We start from the raw sequence: 23,700 nt of genomic DNA on the forward strand, positions 1-23,700 counted from the left end.
TGAAAACATAACACAAATGTATTTAAGATACAAAAATATCAAAAAAATCACACGTTACTTATTAATATACCAAATATCATAAACTAAATGGACGCTATAAAAACAATATACGTAGAGCGGTTCACACGCTGTAAAAATATAAACAAATAAATATTGCCTTGATACATTCCATATATTACCTTCAAGGTCCGCACATGTGTTGTAATCATAAAACATAATTTATATAATATATTCTGTTCAACTAGCTAGAATACCAGAATTAAAATTCTATAGAGTTAATTCTATTAAAATTCTATAGAATTTTGTGGCGGTCGTCTTCGGTAGGTATCAAATACCGAATAATTTAATACAAAAAAAAATACGGCGATAAAAGCCCTCCTATTTCTAAAATATTTCCACCCAAAATGTAATGGATGGACTCAAGTACAAAAATTTAGTTTTGGTAGGATTTAGGTTCTCCTATTTTATGAATTTTAAAAGGCCACAGTGACATTTAATGCATAATTCTAGATTTGAGTAGCGCGGCTTGAAACCCTTAACCACTGCCCACTGCATCAGCCAGTGCTGCAATTATCAAACTCTACCGCCAATCAAGTAATCAAACACAAAAGCTACCAATTACAACAAAATCAAATCACGATAATCACGGCAATCAATTAAATCATAGCACTTACAAAACCAATCAATCGTAATAGGTTAGAACCAATCACAACAAAATCAAACCGGGCCAATCGCACCAATCAACCGATTCGGCGGTCAGCGCAACTGCAACACCAATTAAAGCAGCGGCAGTGCAACTGCACGTAATGCGTATAATCGGGCATCGTAAACTAATCACAATGCCTATTGATAGGGTTGCCGTCAGCGCTATAATATACGGATATATTGCATTACTAGTTTTTGCCCGCGGCTTCGCCCGCGTTTAAAAGAAAATAATATAACATACTAACATACATAAAACTGAAAATTCGTTCAACTTTGCTAAAGATCATCACTTGAACAAATGCATAGTTTACGATTCAATCCTTACTAATATCCATTAAAATAATCGATGTTTTGGGTCCAAAAGACCGATTCTCTGGTTAATCGATTAAATCGCCATCCCTAGTTCCCGTGGGATTCCGGGATAAAAACTATCCTATGTCCTTTCTCGGGTCTCAGACTATCTTTGTACAAAATTTCATTAAAATCGGTTCAGTGTTAGGCGTGAAGAAGAGACAACCAGACAGACAGACAGACAGAGTTACTTTCGGATTTATAATATTAGTAAGGATTATAGGAACTGCCACCGACACTAAAATATCTAATTATTGTACCTAGTGCCTGTGGCAACCCTATTCTACCTAAAGTAGAATACAATGCTACTATTGTTTACTATTTTACTCAATTATTAGTACATGAGTATATACCTATACTATTGAAAATTCATATAGAACGCAAGATATATTCATCTCTAAGTAGGTTTTATACTTCTTAGTTTATATTATTGTGTAACAAAAAACCCCAAAAAAATATGAGTCTGCAAAAAAATAAACAATACATGTGCATATCATCCCTGCATTTTTTTCAAACTTACTTACAACACTTTTGCAATTTTCTATTTTACTTCGAAAAAATGGTAGCAACCCTACTCGGCCCATTGCTTATTCTTCGATTATTACGCTTAGGCATAACCACGCAATAATCGCCTAACTGGTAAACGTTGGTTATTTTCCATTGTGTGTTTATTCATACTTACGACGGTCAATTTGCTTAGAGTTTGCGCTGAGAACCGCACAAGATTACAATATAATTAATCATGTTGATTTTTTGTATATATCGAGGCAAAGCATTTCAATGGTTAGATAAAAACTATGATTACTTGCAATAGCAGGATTCTCAACAATACGTTTGAATTGTAATTCTCATTTTTTATAATATTCAAGTAGGAAACGAGCATGCAGTCCAACTGATGGTAAGTGGCTATTGCCGCCCGTGGACATCTGTAATCAACCCCAAACAAGACAAATTTCTTTAACAATGATCCATCTGAGAGGACTTGCTATTTTTTAAACAAAGCTATTATCTTTGTTTGTTGTTGTAAATTATATTTAATAATTGGATTTTTACTGCTAAACTTGTAAAAACCCTATATTTACTACGCATACAATTTTATAAAATCACTTATTCAGTTGCCACCAACAACTTCCAATAAATGTTCTACAAAATCTCAAATTATGTAATACAAAAATGTAGCTATCGTGTATATTTCTCTTTCATACATACATTTCAAAGCGAGAAGTCAATAGAAATGCGGTCATTTTGGAATATAATTTTAATTAAAACTAATTATACCTACCCACAAAGCATCGACCGATAAAACTGGTACTCGAATTAAAAGGTCATGATCGTAAACTAGGTTTTAACACGTAAATAAAACAATCGTGTACAGTTTGACGACAATTTGTGATAAGTCTAGCTCCAATTTAATAATTTCAACCACTCACGCAAATTAATTTATTTAATTATATGATATATTATATATGTGGTAAAGTAGACATGCATATCAGAGGCGTTCAAACTTAGCCTTCAGTGGTAGCAACACATTATTGGCTCAACTAATGTAGGCTCCTATGTTATCAGGGGTTGAAAACAGATGTTTATGGGCGGCAGTAGCCTCGTACCATCTGATGGACTATATGCTAATTTGCTACATCAATGTTATAAAATTTATAACTACAATTAAATAAAAAATCGTATAATTCTTATTATTCATTCTTCCGTCTAAAATCTAAGGTTACTCATAGAAATAACATTTTAACGCTATACTAAAATACAGGGGAGAGCCTTCTTCTAACGTTCTAATATCGTTTGAAAAGTTAGAATATGAACATGATACTTTTAATTAATTATACATATAATCTTGCAATTAACCGCCATGTCATCGCCTGTTAACATGTGGTTTAGCATATTGTATTCATCCATTTTATAATACTGAAGACTCACCACACTTAACTAAACTCGATATAGAAATGAATCATTATACATTTTCTCATACATACTGCAACTAAAAATGAAAAATATAGTTTACCACCAATCAATAACATACAGACAAAATCACAAGAGTAACACAGTAATAGAAAGTTGAAAAGCCTCATAACGAAACTAATAGTAAACATACGCAGAGACGCAAAGTTACACAGATTAACGTAACAGTTCCCGGGACACATTCGCATAACAGTAAATCAGGTCAGGGTGGTACCCTAGCCGGTGGGTCCGGGGAAAACAACGGGGTGAACGAACTGGCAGACCGCAAGATAGACGCAAGGAAAGGAGGTCGAGAAACTAATGTTTGCATTAGATAAGATGAAAGAATCGCATTTCCTGCGCACTCGGCGTCGCCTTGAGGTGTTGTTTATGCAAAACGGTACTACGTACAATATTAATATATGCCTCATAAAATATATAGGCGACAAATTCTTCCTTTGAGAAGAATGGTAAAGTTTTATGAACAAACTGATTAAAATTGACGATAGTAAAATGGAGTAGCTGATGATACAACAAATGGTTTGAAGAAAGGCAGGAGATGTAAGTGAATAAAAATATATGAGAAACAGCTATATGAAACAGATCAAAAGGGACTAGCATAGATCGCAAAATCGTGCATCCAAATATTTTTAAAAAGGGGAAGACAATAAAAATGTAATGAAGACAAAACTTTGAAACATTTCAAACAGGGCTTAGCATAAACGATGACAACCGTGCAATGTCTTTCACAAGGTACAAGGGCCGACTGGGTAGTTTCATACCATACCCCGTGTAACCTCTCGATGGCTTTGGCGCGGCGTCGTCTCCTCCACAGCTTGGATAGGAACATCGGTGCCAACAGCGGCAGAACTCGGTGGCGCATAGTTTGAGGGTTTATCTTGACAATGTTCTTGTACCTCGCACGGAAACACGCTAGCGTTCACGCTAGACACTACCGCAGTTTACAATGTTTGTGACAAATCACTCGTATCAGCTTATTTGATTTCGAAAATATGAGATTGTATACAGTTTGTATCGTGAGCGAGTGTCGGCTATAACCTATAGAAAATTACGTTGAAATCGTGAAACGAAAACCATCATAAATCGCACGAAACTATTGAAATTATCATACACATCGACGCATGAATCGTTTCGCGTATAAAATTTAATAGTCGCGACGTTAAACTAAACATTGTTAGAGACTTCGCAAATAATAAACGTACAAAGGAACATCACATACAAAGCGTAGAAGCTTTACTTGAAAGATATAGCCGAGCGCACACTGAAACGTTTTCCAATAGCGACATACGCAAAGTACACAAAACAAGAAATGGGCTATAAATTCAGGAAGATCGTATCGACGACACAGAATCACCAATAGAACTGATTTATGCCGAGGGATCGAGGGTACTAGTGTCAACCGAATCGGGGCACAGCTGATAACGACAGCTCTGTCAACAGCTGACGCGACAATGTCTGTAATCTGTATTGGAAACTAGAATAATAATAACAAACTTTTATCTAGGTTTGGTCTAGATTTACCAAGCCTTTAACTCAAACTCAAACGAAACCGTACGATACCCAAATACACTTTATAAGAACTTTGATACGACAAATTACACAAACGTTAAAACGATAAAATATCACACATTCACGTTCTAAAAACTAATATAGAAAAAATAAACAAGATAATTTTTCATTCAAATTCAATAGATTAATAAATAATAAATATTTTGAGAAAAAATCATTAAATAACGACCTGTCAGTAATGCATTCTCTCAGCTTCCAAACTATAAATCCTGTTAGCAAATTTCTTTCTCTTATTAATTAACTTTTCAGTTTATATTATTTGCCCTTTCCGTTATTACAATCTTTTCACTCCCATTAACTGTATCTTTATCTTTCTTTACCCAATAACACGTGTTATTACTCCCATTTCTAAGTTAATCTTATTATTTCTAACCATTTCTAAATTGCGTGTACTTCTTTCATCCGTAACCGTATTATCAATGTGCAACGTAACATTATCAACTGCCGTTATTAAAAATCGATCTATCCAATGTTTTGTCTTATGTATGATCGGCATTTGACAATGTCTTCATTCAAGACATGGCCAAGTATAGATCTTTAATAGGTAAATAGGTAGGTAAAAGTAGGTAATGGATTGATTATTAATATCGGGCACTATAATGTAACATCGTAGTCGAGTACTCTATAAATGGACCCACACCCATTAAAATGAATAGTACACATGTAAATAATAATCCTATTTAGTCCGTTGAAATGTTACATTTGAGTTGCAATTGTCCGTAGACCGTATTTTATTTTTTGGATATCAAAGGTTAAGTGGGTTAAGTGTCAAATTACGGAACCAAAGTTGCAGATAATTCTTTTATGTATACTTTTTATATATAAGGAAAAACATTGTGAAGAAATAAATATTTTTTTATTTTTGATTTTGATTTTTTTTTATTCTTTGGGACTCGAATTGTTCTTAATTTTTTTGTGCGACGAATAGAGCGTGAAAAATGAAAATCCTTTTTCAAGATGGCGGCCGAGGTACAAGAGTTGCGACCACATAAACTTGGATTCAGCTTTACACCCCTTGACATCCAAGAAGGAAAATGGCGTCCTGTGTTTTGCACTATTAGCTCCATAAATTGTAACTAATTTATGTAATTAACCTATGTATAATTAAGTTGGTCTGTAGTTAGACAGTGTAGTTCGCGAGCAAATCCGAGTAGAGACCGCAGTGTCACGATCCACCTCAGAGGGATTGGGTTACGGTTACCGTATGGGTTACGTCTACAATGCACGCATTAACACATTATTTTCCTGTTCAAACATTTCGCAGTTTATAATTGCAACTTGAAAGACATGTTCAAAGTATTTACGAACTGAGTTTATTATTATTTATTTCAAATCAAATCAAATCAGTTTATTTGTGAATAAGGTAATTGTTAGTTGTTACACATTTTTGTTACATAGTCGCTTATTCTGCCACTAAGTGGCTTACACATATACATGTCATCTAAAAACTAAAATTATAGACTATACTATAGTAGCATTTATTAATTAGATAGGTTTTTAGTTTATTTTTAAACGCATGGATATCCTTGCAATTTCGAATATCATCTGGTATATTATTATATATATTTGGTGCTCTTCCGTAAAAGCTTTGACTGAATAAGTGTGTACGAGCAGGCAATAATGTGAGTTTATCTTTGTGACGCGGTCCTGAACGGAACTGGAACTCTTTAGGGTTACTTTTTACGAAAACAGCACATTCGAATATGTACAGTGAAGGTAAAGTTAAAATATGTAGTTTTTTTTAAATGTGGTTTACACGAATCTCTTTGCTTCAAGTTACACATTGCTCTGATGCATCTTTTTTGTGCTTTTATTCTTCTACTTGTTATTTTTTCTCATTCTCAATCTTTGTTTGATAAAAGTGTTTTGTCACTTACTGACAACTCACTTCTATAATTACGTTTTTTTTCTTTACTAGTTTTGAATCGCGGTTTCCAATGTGCTTAAACGCTCAAATGACCAATCGAATTTAAAAATACTTTTTCTACTATTACTTCCAAATATTAAGGCTTCCCAATACACAATAAAAAACAACTCTTGGACATAATAGGACCGTCTTAGTGTACCTAATCAATTTAAACGTATTAAGATTTCTAACACAGTTTAAAACTAGGATATGTGGTTGTTATAAACACACACAATGATAATCGTACACGAACACCCAGACCCAGGCATATACATATTTGGCCAGATATCGTATTGAGAATAATCTACTAAATTTATTTAATACGGTTAAACTGTTATGATGAATAACTTAAATATATACACAATTGCGCTATCAATTGCTCTTATAATCATTTCGGCTATTATTAGTTATATAAATATTAACACTTATTAACATCATCGTCATCACTCATACGAGTATAAGTTTTATTATATAACAATTCCACGCCGATCAATATTATCAACTCCATCGTACGATTGTTTACGAGACCTCTTGCCACACGGCCGATTATCGTAATTGCGTGTAATTACACAAATACACACATAAATTAAGACACGCTCCACATTCGCTGTACTATCTAACAGTGACGTCACAACTTCACAAGTTAATGACTCAATATATTGCTTGGCGAGCATCGTTTAATAATGGTTGGATTATGTGGCTTTGGTCGTCCTTTTAATATATTATATTTGGGAGGGCTTGACCTGGCCAAAAATAGAATGATGGCGGAAAAAAGGTCGTCCTACAAGGAGGAATACTAAAATGCAGTGGACTTAATACAATATTATTTTCGATTTTGCTTGTCTTGTTATTTATTATTATTACTACTACATATTTTTTATTTTAGTTTATAAGTACTGAAGGTGGTAGAATCCTTATGGGTTCGACTCAGGCGGCACCACCGCCACACCGCTGCTGTGTTCCGGTTTGTAGGGTGTGGTAAGGGAGACAGACTTTTCCGAGGCGATCCAGCTTAGTCCTCAGGGGTAGCGGCGCATCTGTGGCCGAGCTTAGGTAGGAATATCTAATCCTATCTGGGGTTGATTACAGATGTCCATGGGCGACAGTAGCCACTTACCATCAGGTGGACTGCATGTTCGTCTGCTACTCCTATATTATAAAAAAAAATAGATTAGATAGAATTTAGTAGAGTAGATAGAATTAAATTATAATTATAGTATGTGTTTTGCAGAATGTGAAGTGTTTATGCTTGTCCACCACGTTGGTTAAATGCAGATTTGCTGGACTTCAAAGACCTTTGAGAACTTGTTTTTAGAACTTTCAGGCGATATTTTCCTTCATCGTAAAGCAAGTGATAATTGATCTACACTAATATTATAAATAGAAAAACTTTGTTTGTTTGGTTGTAATGAATAGGCTCAAAAATTACTGGACCGATTTTAAAAATTCTTTCATCGTTCGAAAGCTACATTATCCACGAGTAACATGGGCTATATTTTGTATGAAATATATTTGATAAATAGATTTTGAGGTGGTACAAAGTTTGCCGGGTCAGCTAGTTTTTAATACGCGCACATTACTTTGAAGAAAATTGTCCCACGACCAAAACAAGAGATAACCTAAGGAATCCCATTAACAATTTCACGGTCCAAGGTCCTTGTACTGTTCTAAGTAAATCCATTGTTCTCCAAAACATTGTTCGCGGACAGAACATTGTTTTATCCCGTCGTGATGTCGTTAAGTCGAAAGCGATTCAAACGATTCGGGTATCGGCGGCGATTTGCATCACAAAGAGAATTGCCACTTAAAGTGAGAATTAATTAAGGTTTTATAATATTTTTTTACAAGTTTTATTTAACAAAGACTTAAGGTCCAATCGTTTGTAATACAAACTTCGAAATTTTGGAGGTCCGTGGGTCGAATTGGAAAGAGTTTTTGAATGATTCATAAATCAGCACAAAGAACCGCGTAACGTTATAGGACGTTATGGTAATAGCACAGTTATGGATGGATGATGATGATATCTAAATAAATTAAATAATCACGATACGGTCTGACACATCAAGGGTTCATTCCCCGGTTAGGTAAACATCTAAATAACAAATTTAAATTTTCATTCTGGGTCTGGGTGTTTTTGTCGTTTTGTATTAATGACATCCACTATACAGAGAATCCTATTGTGGAACTGTGATTAGATAATAGAAAGCCTTAAATTTGACCTTTCGATTCTATAATTCGCCAGACTGTCCTTAAGAATCAAAAACATAACTAACTATTCAAGACTTCAACGTCAAATAAAATCCATAACGAAACAGTATTTCTGTGCTGTAACCCATTAAGTTAAAAAACATAGCCTCGACTCGTTAAAAAATTCAAAAGGCACATCGAAACCGAGACTCCGACGAAACGAATCGATATTTCGATTATGGACGCTCGATGGGTAACCGTATGACTGAAGTTATTAGAATGTCGTACATTTCCACGGAAGTGAGCTAAATAATGGATTATTTCAATCGTTTTTCTGTCCCATGAGTGGGCAAGACTTTCCCACAACTGGATGTCGCCTTTCGCACACTAACATGCTGCTTCAATGCATATTAGCGGAAATAATAGGCAAACCCCTGTCGGATTAAAAGCATTTGATAAAATTTACTGTTATCAGCTATAACAACTGAAGATTAATAAGTTTTCCAAAAGCGCGCATGAAATGAAACCACTAGATTACAGTAGCGGCGTTTCTTATACTTCAAATACTACTTAAGACTTCGTCTGTTAATACGTTGTTAACTTATTTATGAGGCATTTATTATTTTGGCGCAAATAAATTTTTTATGTTATTTACCAATATATTTCTTACCTACGAAAGATCGAATTTTGCCAATGTCTAATGAAGTCATTGTCAAATGTCGAAATTTGGTAGACATAACTTTGGATAGATCGATTATTAATAACGGTCATTATATACCTTGGTGGATATATTAAAATATCACTTGCGTCATCAAAACAAAACCAAGACAGCTTCTCACCCTCCGAACACTCCGAAACAATTTGAAAAATCCAAATCGAACAACAAAACAGTGTACAATAATAACACACACACAACACAAATAAACTCTAACTACTCCACAGTTTTCCGCAAAAGACAAAACGCACACAGACCGAAACAATCGCACAAAAACCGCGACAGTACACACAAAGCTCTCCAGCTCTATGTATAACCGTTATACTGTAAGAGGACCGATGCAGTACTGGACGTGGGACAACGGGGTAAAGGGGGCAATCTATTAAAAGGACAGGACCATCCAACCAAGAGGAATCGCCGCCCGCAGGTATGGCGTGAAAAATGTCCAATGAGCGTGACAACCTATATACCTAATTACACGTATCATGTGTGTGTGTGTTCGTTCCGAGTCTAGCCATATGTGAATATGGTTTACGGCGTGTTGCGTTTATAATTATAGTGTGAATATTAACGTGTACGTTAAAAAAAATATTGAAAATATTTGTAAAATATTGAAAATATTTTTACAATTTATTCTATTTTACTATACCGCGGAGGGTAATGTTTTTCGACTATTCTAGCTTTAGAACAAGCTACAACCCAAACGGCTTGACAGATTTTAACATAATAATATGTGATGCGAGTACGAGTACGAGTAAAAAAGCCATTTTTCCCTTTTTTTTTTACATTAAAACAATCTACAATATATTTTCATTTTAGTTTTCGAAATGAATTAGATAAACATATGTATAACATAAGTATATGATTCCTTAACCATAACATACCATACGTACGTATAACAATAAAATTACTTGAGAGTTCAATTTCTCCACATTATCCATTGAACAACAAACTTGTAACAATTTATCAATTCAAAGAAAGTAAGTAACTCAATTGTTAGAAATAAAAGAAAATATAAAGACATCACGTATATCGATGTACCGTCTCTTCGACACGTTACCTTCGAGTCCACGCATACGACCGTTTAACGCCGTGACGTCACGACGCGTTATAATGCTTACCTGAAACAAAAAGGAAAATAAAATTAGTTTATTTTGCCCATAAATTGTTAAATAATCACTTTCACAAAAATACATATTCTAAATTATGTTTATTCTAAACAAACATAGGTAAAATATATTATTTGTTTTAAAATGAAAAAATAGTACAGTAAAAGTGTATAAAAAAGTCATTAATGTTAGCATTAACTCAATTGTGCCCCACAGCTGGGCACAGGATTCCTCTCAACGAGAGCAGATTTTTGCAAAGATGTGAAGTCCTTTGCAAAAATCACATAACTGTCAACATTTCAACTCTCAACCATCTAGGGCACAGCAACTCTCGGCGGAACGCAAGTCAGGCGCGCTAATGAAAAAAATGGGTCGAAAACAAAACACAACCGCGCGTCGACGTCACCAGCGCAATCCTCGGCCCCGTCGGCTAGGGATGGCGATTCTTACAGGAAAAGATCGATTCGAATCGAAGTGCAATATAAAGAAGTGCGATAAGAAGGGAGAAGATAGCGCAAAAAAGGTCATCAGGACCACGCACGCACTGAAATACATCTCGTACGTATCCGTCAGCAAAAATGTCTATAACACATTCAACCAACTTCGAAAAGATCGACTTTCGATTTTCTAGGTTGAAAGATCGATTCACTGAATCGACCCATTACTGGAGATCGATTAAAATAATCGTTTTTTTTGGGCCAAAACATCGATTCATCGATTAATCGACCACAAATCGCCATCCTTAAACGTCGACACGTCACTCCGGGGATGCAACGATGCGCTGTCACCCCATACCCCGTAAACTTTCTCGAGGGCGTCATTAGTATCACGGGTGGGGCTAATTGGGAGCAATTAAAATGAACGAGTGGCGAGCGGCCAAACTCTTTTTTAATTTCATCTCTCTAGTGCAGTTTTTGTCTTTTCGTGAAGTTCGTAAACAATTACGATCATTGCACTTGGATGTTTTTTTTTTGTTGTGATTAATTTTAATTTAATTTCCTTCATTTAACGGACGCGCGTGGGGATGTAAACACGCACGACAATGAAGGTTGCCATTTTGTTTTATTACCCTTTTCACCACGACTAATAAAATAATTATGAACAGCTTAATATCTGACTGGTAGCATAAACAAATTTTGACATGTGAATTCTAAATTAACAGCAAGTAGTGCTGTAATGCCTGTAATAGAGACCCTTACTTTACTTAAACCATTGTCCCTGTAGTTCCGGGACCAGAATAGGGCTACGGTATCCCCTGCCTGTCGTAAGAAGCGACTAAAAGGGGGCTTCCAGGGTTGCGGACGGCAAGAGTGGGAGCTCGAACCGCCCGGCCAGCAACCCCGGGATGGACGGCGGTATATGTGGTCGCATACCGTCGTGATCACCAGATGGTGCAGTGAGTTTCAAGCTCACCTGAGCGGAGCCCGATGGGGCAACGCGCCAAGTGGACTCCGGTTGCGTCTGCGTCGTTTGCGTCCCGGAGTCCTCTACGCAGCGCCGAGGACGGCCACCGGGGGGGGTTTTAGTGCGGTAAGAATCCCACATAACCCTTGAACCTTAACCCACATACCTTTTGAAGGTATCCCCCTCGTCAACAAAAAATAAAGGGCTAATAAACCATAAGATAATTTTTTAGTCTACCTATTTGTTATTGGTTAGCGCAGTAGATTATGACCTAACCCTTATTACTCTGAGATGACACCCGTGCCCAGCAGTGAGACAACAACGGGCTGACGGAAATAACTCTTTCTAATACTACGAATCATCAAAGAAAAACAAACAAAAAACTTTCTCCCCATCCAAATACACGTGTATCGATGAAACATATCCCCATAACTAAAGTATTTACACGTCCGTGCTACTAGTTTCAATTCGCGGTGTAACTTTTTCAATTTACCCACCAAGCTTACACGCCATCGACCCTGGCCGTTGTGGTTCTACTCGGATTTATTTTTAGATGTATATCGATTTATCGTACGTTCTTTTGTTATCACTCACATTCATATCGATATGGAATAAATTTGGCCTAGTTCTGACAATTGTGGTATCAGCACTATAAGCGACTGATAACGCAGATGAAATTTTATAATCCTTTTGGAAAACATTTCCAAAAACCCATTTTTCGCTAACAGCTACCTAAAGAATCGTGTCAGAGATTCCATGCTCCACGAGTAAATAATTTTGTCCAATTTTAAATTTCAGGTGCTTAGAAATACATTTGCGACAGTTTCCACAGTTGAATTTCGCTTTTCCTAGCATAAGAATTTTAAACATTCCAAATATACTATAAATAATAGACTTTGTTATTTTGTCCTATAACGCTCGTTATTAATAAACAATCTATCCAACTTTTGCCTACCAGAGATCGAAATTTGTCAATTTCTAAAAGACAGGAATTGTCAAATGTCGAACAAAGTAGAAGTAGGCAAATACATAGGATTGATTCATTAAAATTAATAATTATTACATTTATCAATAGCGGACGTAAGTTTGTCAAACAGTCACATAGTACTACTATGCCTTGAACATTCCCCCTCACCCCCAGTCTCCCCTAAACTACCGAAAGGGCCCTACACGAGCGTTCATAGCATCGAGGGCACTCGAGCGCCGTCTATGGCTTTATTGAAAAGAAAAACGCTGCGCCACATTCAAAGGGATTGTACAAAATGCTTCTTGAGATTAAGATAAAAGAAGAACTCGCGGACGAGACTGTTTAGTTTGCTTTTAGAGTTCCGTAATCTAAAGTAAAAAAAGGAAGAAAATTCTTCAAGAATTTTTTTCATTACATTTATTAATTTACTTTTTCAGGTCAGGCCACACACAAATTCTAAAAAATACAAGTCAGACGAGAGCTATTATTGCCATTTTCATAGTAATTTCATCCATACCATCTTTTCTCGTTAGTTTCGTTATCATAGGGAAACCAGTGAAAATAAAAGAGTGACTACTCCAGTCTCTCCTTCAAATTAACAGCAGCCAGCTTCAAATTTACAAACTAACCAAGTCATCTATAACAACATCCAAACAAACAAATTCCTAGGAGTACATCATATAAACAAACTCTGGCCGCTACGTGACTTACGCATATTAAAAGTATTGTCGAGGTTTTTTTTCAAGCTCAAGGTCTCGTTAAGATCTTTATTAAAATCCGATAACCCAATAGCAGTGTTTTCGAAAACGAGCACCGACGTAATTTAATCGAACCTCACCCGGTTCGATACAACAAAACAGTGTTTCTCAAAGTGGTCCCTCTAGCGGGCTTTGGAGAGGGTAAAGTCCCAAAGAAAATTGCGAAGAGTTGCTTTGAGGGGCCTTCAGAGACAGAAATGTGTTTTTTTTTTATGGCAGAGGTAAATGTTTTTGAACGTTTTGTCACGCACTAGAGTTCAAACGTCGGCGTTAAAGATGTGAGGTGTCGGTGCGTCTAAATTGTAGGAGACATAGGCTATATTAACTCCCTTTTCAATAAAACATTTTGATGCAGTCGGGTTTAATGCTTTTATAATAGTTACTAGTTTAATAGACTTATTATCTCTGAGACATGTTGTTCTTATCGAAAATTATTTTATTTTCACTGAATCTTTGAGGATTTTCCTATTAAAGGATTATCCTTGGGGGTCACTATAAGGATTCTAAAAATAGGCGATACCCAAAACATCTTTGAGAACCTCAGTGACAAACCTTATCCGTAAATCTGTAAACGACATTTTAATAACGAACCCCTTTCCGATAATATTAAGGTCGAAAATCTCTCGGGGAACTTGGGGAAACGGGGACCTCTTACCCAGATTTTCAGATTAGCCAAATTCTTGACTGAAGTATTCGATAATGAACTTTACACGACGAAGGTAGGATCGAATATTGAACAGATAGATTTCTAAGTTTAAGTTTGTAAGCGCGTTTAAAACCGACCAATCTCTTTATGAACACTAAGGAAAATGCTATTTAGGCAGTGTAAGCATAAGATTCAAATTCAAATTTTAATGAGTATGTACTATACAGTATACTTAATCGAAATGGTCAAGAGATAGCAAGGTTGGATGACCACGTAAGTTGATATTTTGGAAGTTTGCGGTTCTCGTTTTACGGATCAGAGTCACGTTTGGAACTCGAGAACGTTTCAAGCGTAAGGCTTTGGTCTTATCGAATGAAACAAATTTTGTGTAAAGACAGGGATTGGAAAGCAAATATTGTTGTGTAGGTTTTATTAATCGAGGGGGGATTAAATGTAGTTGATTGCCGACTTATGTTTTAGTAAGTAAAAAATCCAAATACTTTACAAAATTTAATAAATAGTAGAGCCTTTAACGCATTCTATACAGAAATAGACTTAGGGTTGATATATATAGAGACATAATAGTATTTATGTCTGACTGACGAGGTTTATATCTCATATTTTAAGGTAACATACGAACGGCAGTCCGCACTGACATCGTATATCAAAACCCATATAAGCAGTTAACATTTCTTTTCACCAATTTCTAAAATTAACATGCGAACATGAAAAATATTATGTCTAGTTTAATATCACTTGTAATTACATTTACATCTAACCTCAACCAACCCAAGCCAAATCTAGAATACCTTCAAAACATCCCCAATAGCGACGCAACATCACTACATCTCAGTCAGACGCCTATCCCGGAAATCCGACGCCACGTCCGCCGCACATCCGGACGTCGGGAAGCGTCGCGAATCTCACCCACATTAGTACCGAATAATCCATTTTCAGTTTCAAATGGAGTTTATTCGAAATTTTACCCGAAATTTCAAAAATCAAAGTCAGAAATAGCATTCGATATTAATAATTCACTTCTAACGATTTCTAGTAGGCAGAAATTTATTTTTTTATCGTTGATAAGCACAAATCGGTTAAGATTGATTATTAAGAACGAGAGTTAATCAATCGACTAATTAGCCGACTAGTCATCATCACTGGGACGTCTTATCCCCCGGGCGCACATGTATTGCGGCAATGTCAACATAAGGGCGGTGGGCAGGAATTTCGGGTCTCGAGGCCGACTAGTCGACAATATCTTAACCCCTGATTATATTATAACGCGACTCCGCAGAAGACCACATCGTAACTTAACAAACTGTCCAACATTTGTTATATAAGACAATGCAGCTGAAAAGTATGAAAAGAAAAATCTCAAAAACCCTCATCAATTTTTGTGCCACTATCGTCGAATGTATGTATGACGAACACGAGATTTGGCAATCTGGACTTGGTCTATCGACTTACGTTGCCGACTGTACATGAACTCACACAATTTCTAGCTTTAAAGTACACTGAGGCACACAATGACCTCTCCAGGGGTACAAAAGCACCGCTCCTATTACCGCGGTCCGACAAAATTACCTTACTTTCGCGAACGAAAGAAAAGAAAAGAAACGAGTCTAGGTAAAGACGCTAATTTAACGTGGATTACCTAATTGCTGGGCTAATGGCGGCTTACCAACTTCCCTTAGGCATTGTTTTCATAGAAGTCGTTTTTAACGGCTAAATTTATAACCTAATCTAACCTAACCAAACGAATGTCTTAAATTACTTTTACAATATCCTTATGTATCTGCAACATTGTTATTGTAAACGAAAAAAATATACTACTTATAGTGAGGAAAAGAGCATTTTATTAAAACTAAATGAAAGACCGAAGTCTACTTCTCATCTCTGAGGTCCATGCTTTCCACGGTGATGTATAGTCATTTTCTATAAGTTAATCTAATTTACCACAATCTCTAAATCAAAACGCAACAATTCTGAACTGCAACAGAAATAGGGGTGGTACCACCCTTACTTTACCTTCAAACAGTTCTACACTCAAATGCAAACTAGAAAAAAAGACAATTTAAATCAAAAGAAAACACTCTTTTAATTTTCCCTTTAAAACACAAAATCCAACATGGAATTTCTTTAAATATACGCCAGTAGCGGAGCGAAGCAAATTCTTACATCTCCAGAGTGCCCTAAAAAGTAGAGTTCTGCACACTTTTTATTGTATTCTTACACTAGAGTATACATAGCCGGTTTTATTCAAATCTCTAGACATTACTTTGTAGTAGTATATGGATATAGAGCTTAAAAGAATAGTAGAAAGTATAATTGTTTCATACTGTTTTCAAACTGAAATTAAAACTCCTATATTAAATATTATATTCCAACTTAAGTTCATTTTAGTTAGAAATACCTTTATTATATAACGAAATATTGTTTGGAGTTGTAATTAGAGAAACTTTCATCCCCTGGGCCCCTTAGGAGCGAATTTTTTAAAATGTCTACCTACGTTATACAATGCAATTCAAGGATTTTTGCGCATGGATTTTAATTAATTAAGGAGCTTTTGAAGGTGGTAGAACGAGTGGCGGCTCAACTCTTCAAATATTATAGAGCCAGTGTAATTCTATCGGGCAGGTACCACCAGCACTCCTATTTCTACCGTGGAACAGTTCTTGCGTTTCGGCATATGTAAGACCTGCATACGACGATCTTTGTCCCCAAGAGTAACAACGTATCTGTGATTATCTTATGAAAGAACCCCTGTTCCACAGGAGTTGGAGGTGGTAGAACCCTTTGTGGGTCGACTCCGGCGGCACCACCGCCACACCTATTTCTACCTAATAACAGCAGTGTTAGGCGCTGCTGTGTTCCGGTGTGAAGGGTGTGGTAAGGGAGACAGACTTTTCCGAGGCGTTCCAGCTTAGTCCTCAGGGGTAGCGACGCATCTGTGGCCGACCTCAGGTAGGAATATCTAATCCTATCTGGCGTTGATTATAGATGTCCATGGGCGGCAGTAGCCACTTACCATCAGGTGGACTGCACACTGGCTTACCATTTCCGAATAGCCGAAAGAAGACCGCTTCTTAACAAGTAGATTTTACATTTTTGTACATAGTATTTGCTAAAACATTTCACACACACACACTCCAACATATTTTTATAATGAAACACGGCGTCCTAACCTAAATGCTTTTAGTTCAGAAACTGGGATACGCCTCGCGCACTACGAGCCAGCAAGGCACTTCAGACGAGCGGCGGTGACGCGCCGTTTCCGTGCCAAACACACACAAGCTTCAACTACGACATAATATTACATTAGGCATATTTTATATGCTTATATATTACTTTTACATTATCCAGCTTTACATGCATTGTCTGAAAGGGCTCTTATGTCTTATTCCATCGGCTATAATCCAATGAGAGCGGATTTTTGCCTTCAAAAGTTGCCTTATAAAAAAAATATATATACACGTTAAATATATAATCTCTTTGGGAAGTCGGTTAAAAAGGTGGTATTTTAACAATTTTTACATATCGATACGTTAATTCACAAATCAGCCAACTCCACTTTTTGTCAAATGTTTTTTTTTATTTATTTTAAAAATAAATGGTGTTGAAAGAAACCAAAATAAATAAAAAAAACATTTTTTTTATTTATTTAACAGTTGGCAGATTTGCGAATTAAGGTATCGATATGATATTTAGCTTTGTACTCTGACGAAAACTCACCATCTTTTTAAGGCAAATGTATTTTTATTTCTTCCTCCCTAATGACTAGACTATTAAACAATAAGTTTATTTTTAAGACACACACTACTTCCAAAAAACAAAGGTACCTGAAATATAAGTTCAAACCTAAGTCTATAGGACGATAGATCGCAATTGAAACCACCAAACTCTATTAATATTCATAGAAATAGCTTACTATAGGTATAAATATCATAGCCATAAACCTTATGAATTAATTAAAAAAATCCCCGCTATAAAAAGCATCGGTTAACTTTTGTAATCGCCAGGATTATCTCATCGCGGCCCACTCTTTAGCGCTTCAGTATTTTTCACAATTCCCCTCTGCAGTTTCATTACAGTATTAAATTTTATTATTACGTAAACCGACACACGATCTACCTGGGTGTATTTTTAAAATAATATAGGAATAGCGAGCATGCAGTCCACCTGATGGTAAGTGGCTAAAGCCACGCATGGACATCTGTAATCTTCTTACCAGAGGTCGATCACAGACGCGCCGCTACCCCTGAGAACTAAGCTGGTACGCCTCGGAAAAGTATGTTTCCCTCACCACACCCTTCAAACCACAGCAACGCTTAACACTGTTATTAGTCATGAATTGGTAGAGCCGTCGGAGTCGAACCACAAAAGGTTCTACCACCTTCAAAATTTATTGCATTTTCTTTTATCGGAGTAATCATGTATTTCTTATAATACACATCTCTCTCCACTTTATTTTGTAAAGTGGTCCACAATTCCCTACAATAAAATATAAGACCTCAACGATTCCTAAATAGAAATTCCTAAAAATCATTAAGAATTCTCATAAACAGTCACGGGAAATTAAACGTCCAGATTTCTAAGGCAAAGCACCACTCACCTCCCATTCAATATGACAAAGTGTAAATGGGAAGAATCCTAAAGATATTTACAGGACATTGACCTGGGAACCTTCGGGCAACGCTCCCAAATTTTCCGACTGTTAGCCTATCATTGAATGAAAATCCTCATTCTATTTCTGGTGTAAATTTATTACAAGTTCAAGACTGGTCGAATAATTTGGTGGCAGGGGTGAAAGGGGTGCATAAACCTTTTGGCCGAGACGTTAATCTGATCGGGGTGAAAATTATGGTGTGAAGTTCACGGTTTATATTCTTCTTGGATGTTTTTAATGTCTTTATAATAAAAATAAAAAAAACAAGGACGTATTCAAATTAATTTATATTAAAATTTAATAGAAAGTTATTTGTTTCTATTAAAATTTAATAGAAATTTATTTGAAATTTATTGTCAAGTCAAGTGAGTCACAAAATTTAGTAAATGTTTGTCAAAATTAGGAAGATCAATTTCAAATTAAACTTTATTTATGTTATTCACAATTGCATTAAATCGCTTAAAAAATCAAAATCTTAAATCGATTAAAATATTGATTTCTAAATATATCTAAATTGACCGACACACACACATTTAGGCTAAAGATACTCATGGGCGGCAGTTACCCCAGAATATTAGGGATGCGTGCACGTTTGCTGCATTTTTTTTTATAATATAGGAGTAGCAAACGAGCATACAGTCCAACTGATGGTAAGGCTACTGCCGCCCATGGACCTCTGTAATCAACCCCAAATAGGATTTGATATTCCCACCTAAGGTCGGCCACAGATGCGCCGCTACCCTTGAGTACTAAGCTGGAACGCCTCGGAAAAGTGTGTCTCCCTTACCATACCCTTCAAACCGGAACACAGCAGCGCCTAACACTGCTGTTATTATGTAGAAATAGGTGTGGCGGTGGTGCCGCCGGAGTGGTTCGACTCCGGCGGCACAAAGGGTTCTACCACCTTCAAATTTATTATATAAATAGAAACCAACCCCAGCAATAATTAGCTACTTAAGAATTTAGACTCGTATCTTGTAAAAAACAAAGTAGCTTATATAATTTATGCTAAACTTTTCACTTAACTCAAAAAGTCTTGCATCCATCTCTTTTACTCTCATTTCTCATCACCTGTCCCTCTCTTACATCAAGCAAAGTTTCCGAAAACATTACCAAAGACACAATCCGGTGACCCAACACAAAGTAAACCACGTAATCTTGAAAGTTTTAGTGTCGTCTCTAAAGTTTTGTTGTTTTAGCACCTGCGTCGCGCGAAATAAGGTGAACAGGCGACGCGGCCAAGTGGAACAGAAAACATTGGAGCGACTCAGCTTTTATGCGTAACAAGGGTGTGGTGGCAGTGGTGGCGTTTCGATTTCCCCTAAATTGAAAAAAAAAAGAGAAAGTTCTCAATTCGTCCAATCTTTTCACCATCATGTTCTTCTATGACAAACATATAGGAGTAAGGTAAATGCTCCAATAATCGTTATAAAAGTTAATCTCGTTAAAAGTCTTCATTGATAGCATATGAAATCAATTCGCAATGTGAATGTCACTTACAAGGGTCATTGTTTTCATTCGTAATAATTAAAGTTATTGTCAAATTGATTTCATTTCATTAATCATACACATATTCAGCTACTAATTTACCCATTACCTACTGTACCACTACTCAGTACTCACTACCCGTCTCCCATCAGTAAGGTATTATAAGATACGGATCTTTGTAACTAGAACTTGAACATGTTTCTTAACATACTATTTCCTTTTACAAAATAACAAACTAGGCTTACTTACTTTACTTAGAAATACTTAACTTAGAAATCGAATCAAAAATTCATATCGCAAAGTGATAGAGCGACGGCATCAAAGGGGAAATAACTATGTGCTTCACCCTAGTCAGTAATGTCAATATTGGGGTAAATCCCAAAGGCTGTGTTTCGTTTAGACCATTCTCTTGATAAATTACAATTTATTTGTCTTTTATAGCGCAGAATGTGTTTTCACATTTTAAAGTAACATATAATCTAACCTAGTTATACTATTTATAACAGGGTAGGTTCTAATCACCCTTTTAAACTGCTTTTAAAATTGAAATCGGAGGTGCGTCGAATCTCGGACCTTGGAAGTTTCTATCTACTAAACTATCAGCGCTTCTGACTTATTCATATGTACTACAGTACAAAATACTAAACATCGAGGGGCTATCTTTACCGAAAGGGTCAAAAGTCAAAGGAAAAGGGTAATATTCATTTCTTCTTCTCCAGGGTTCATTTGTTACAAATAATTTGTAACAGGGTCAAGAAATGGGTCGTTGGTATAATTTGACATCTATGAACCGATCATAATGGAGAACCCAATTGATGACAAATATTCAGTTAAGAAGAAATCTATAGAAAACGGACTTCGACTGAAATTGTAAAATTTTGCACTGGAATTTCTCGTAGACAAAAACTCAAATAGGTTTTCAAATAATAAGTTATCCAAGGCATAAAAACTCGGCATTTCACAATTCGCAATCGTCAACAAAATAAAATATGTGGACAAAAAAATAAACGTAGAAAAATATAGTGAATAAAAAGTTTGAACGTTATACCGAAAACAAAAAAAAAACAGGTCAAAACATACGCTATCAAAATCAAAATACACGCAAAACAGAGCAAAAAATACAAAATTAAATTCTATTTACGTTTAAAAATTCCCTCGTGCACGTAAAAATCACATCGGACACAATATGACAAAGATATAACCGAAATAGAATTCAAAAAGGGACATATAATAACAAAAAAATGTGGAGACACGCGATTCGCTAGTTCGTTACGACGAGGTGCGTTTATACAATACGACTACGACTTAAGTTTTAAAGACTACTTACCTATTATTTTACAATTACGACTATCGAACACTTATGCCTCTTAATAATAACCAATATATTCAAATGTTGCCTACCAAACATCGAAATTTGACAAGTTCTTTATGCAGGAATTGTCAAATGCTTATCTATATTAGTCGAAACATTGGATAGATTGAATTTTTTTTTATAATATAAAAGTAGCAGACGAGCATGCAGTCCAGCTGTTGGTAAGTGGTTACATGGCCCAAGGACATCTATAATCAACCCCAGATAGAATTAAATATTCCTACCTGAGGTCGGCCACAGATGCGCCGTTACCCCTGAGGACCAAGCTGGAACGCCTCGGAAAAGTATGTCTCCCTTACCACACCCTTCAAACCGGAACACAGCAGCGCCTAACACTGCTGTTATTAGGTAGAAATAGGTGTGGCGGTGGTGCCGCCGGAGTTGAACCACAAAGGGTTATACCACCTTCAGATTATTAATGATTATTAATAACGGCCACTTAACATTTTAGGACTTTATATCTACAGACATTGAGCGTGTCAGACAAATAATAACGTCGGTGTCTTCTCGGCCAGGATTAGATAAATATAAACACACCACACATGACATACGAAAATATGATTTTGCCTGTAAATAAATGAGATCTTAATTGAATTGCTTTACACATTTTTAAAATGTAAAAAAAAACAATTAAATATTTATGCAATTAAATCAACACTATATCCACATGCATTATCAAATATTAAGGATCAAGTCTTAGTGTCAATCCACTCTAATCATAATAATTCATGCATACATGTACATTGTACAATAAACATACGTAACGAATAATTTAGATCTGGGGTTTTATTCGTTATATCCACACATGTATTAAACACAGTCGGGTTATTATATAAGCCTGAGATCCCACTGCTTGATTTATAGGTTCTTGTGTTTTAATCGAAATATAATTTTAAAGCATTGTTTATTAATATATTTCTTTTTCAATTTTAATAAAATTATGATGTCACTCGCTATTGACGTAGAATCTCGTGTGTCATAGTGAATAAACTCCCAGAGCTACCATAATCGTATGCGATTTATCGTGACGGTCGTACCTAATAAATTCTTAACTAGTAGACGTGATTCAATTACTGACTAGTAAATAATGGACCGTCCTAACGACATCGCGGGCCACGGTAACAAAATTACACCGAAAAGAAATAAACAAAAAAAGGAGAAGAAAAAATCACATTGTGCCGGAAAAAGTACAACCTATTGTTACTGATAAATGAGACTTTGTCTAAGTGGCTTTTTCTTTGACTAGGATTCGGTGCTAAGTATAGTAATTTGATAATGAATTGAATAATACAAACAATTCAAAAAGTGCAAGAAACAATGTGCAATTTATAAATCACTTAAAAACACTTTCTACACTCTCTACAATAGATATTCGTATCATAGGTTCTATGAACACAGTAACATACGCATAGAAAAGTATACAAACATCCGAGTATACAAAATTTAATCATCATTTAGTTGCCTGCCTGACTGTGAATCGAACCCGGAACCCTCCGTACATGACACTTAAATTATAATAACTCGGTATATCCCACTTATATTATAATAATCCCAAAAAGGAAAAACTTCAAAAACATTACATAACACACTACATGCACTAAGGTCCCGTGCAATCATGCGGGTCTACACAACGAAACGTTATTCACCAGGTATCTTCCTTTGACGCCCATCGCGCTAACAGAATCGCCTTTCCTTCGACGACACCTTTACGATAGTCGCACTCAACACTGTTTGATCTCTACGTTCGTGCATTGTAAAAACACTTTTCACTTTTATTTTAAACAGTAGACAATACACTTTTAAGTAGCTTATACACTTATAAATAAACAGTCACTTTACTAGTAGATAGTCTGGTCGTAATTCAGTTAAAGTTTTCATAAGAA

General features: G+C 35.8%; 1 protein-coding gene across 1 annotated transcript in view; it reads right to left on the minus strand.

Annotated features, from left to right (window-relative positions):
• par-1 overlaps positions 1–23,700 on the minus strand; it is a 110,330-nt gene that overhangs the window by 40,096 nt on the left and 46,534 nt on the right. The window lies entirely within an intron of this gene.

Source organism: Epargyreus clarus, unplaced genomic scaffold (genome assembly GCF_041222505.1).
Source record: "Epargyreus clarus isolate Ecla_fem2 unplaced genomic scaffold, WU_Ecla_fem_2.2 ptg000011l, whole genome shotgun sequence".
NCBI classification, from domain to species: Eukaryota; Metazoa; Arthropoda; class Insecta; order Lepidoptera; family Hesperiidae; genus Epargyreus; species Epargyreus clarus.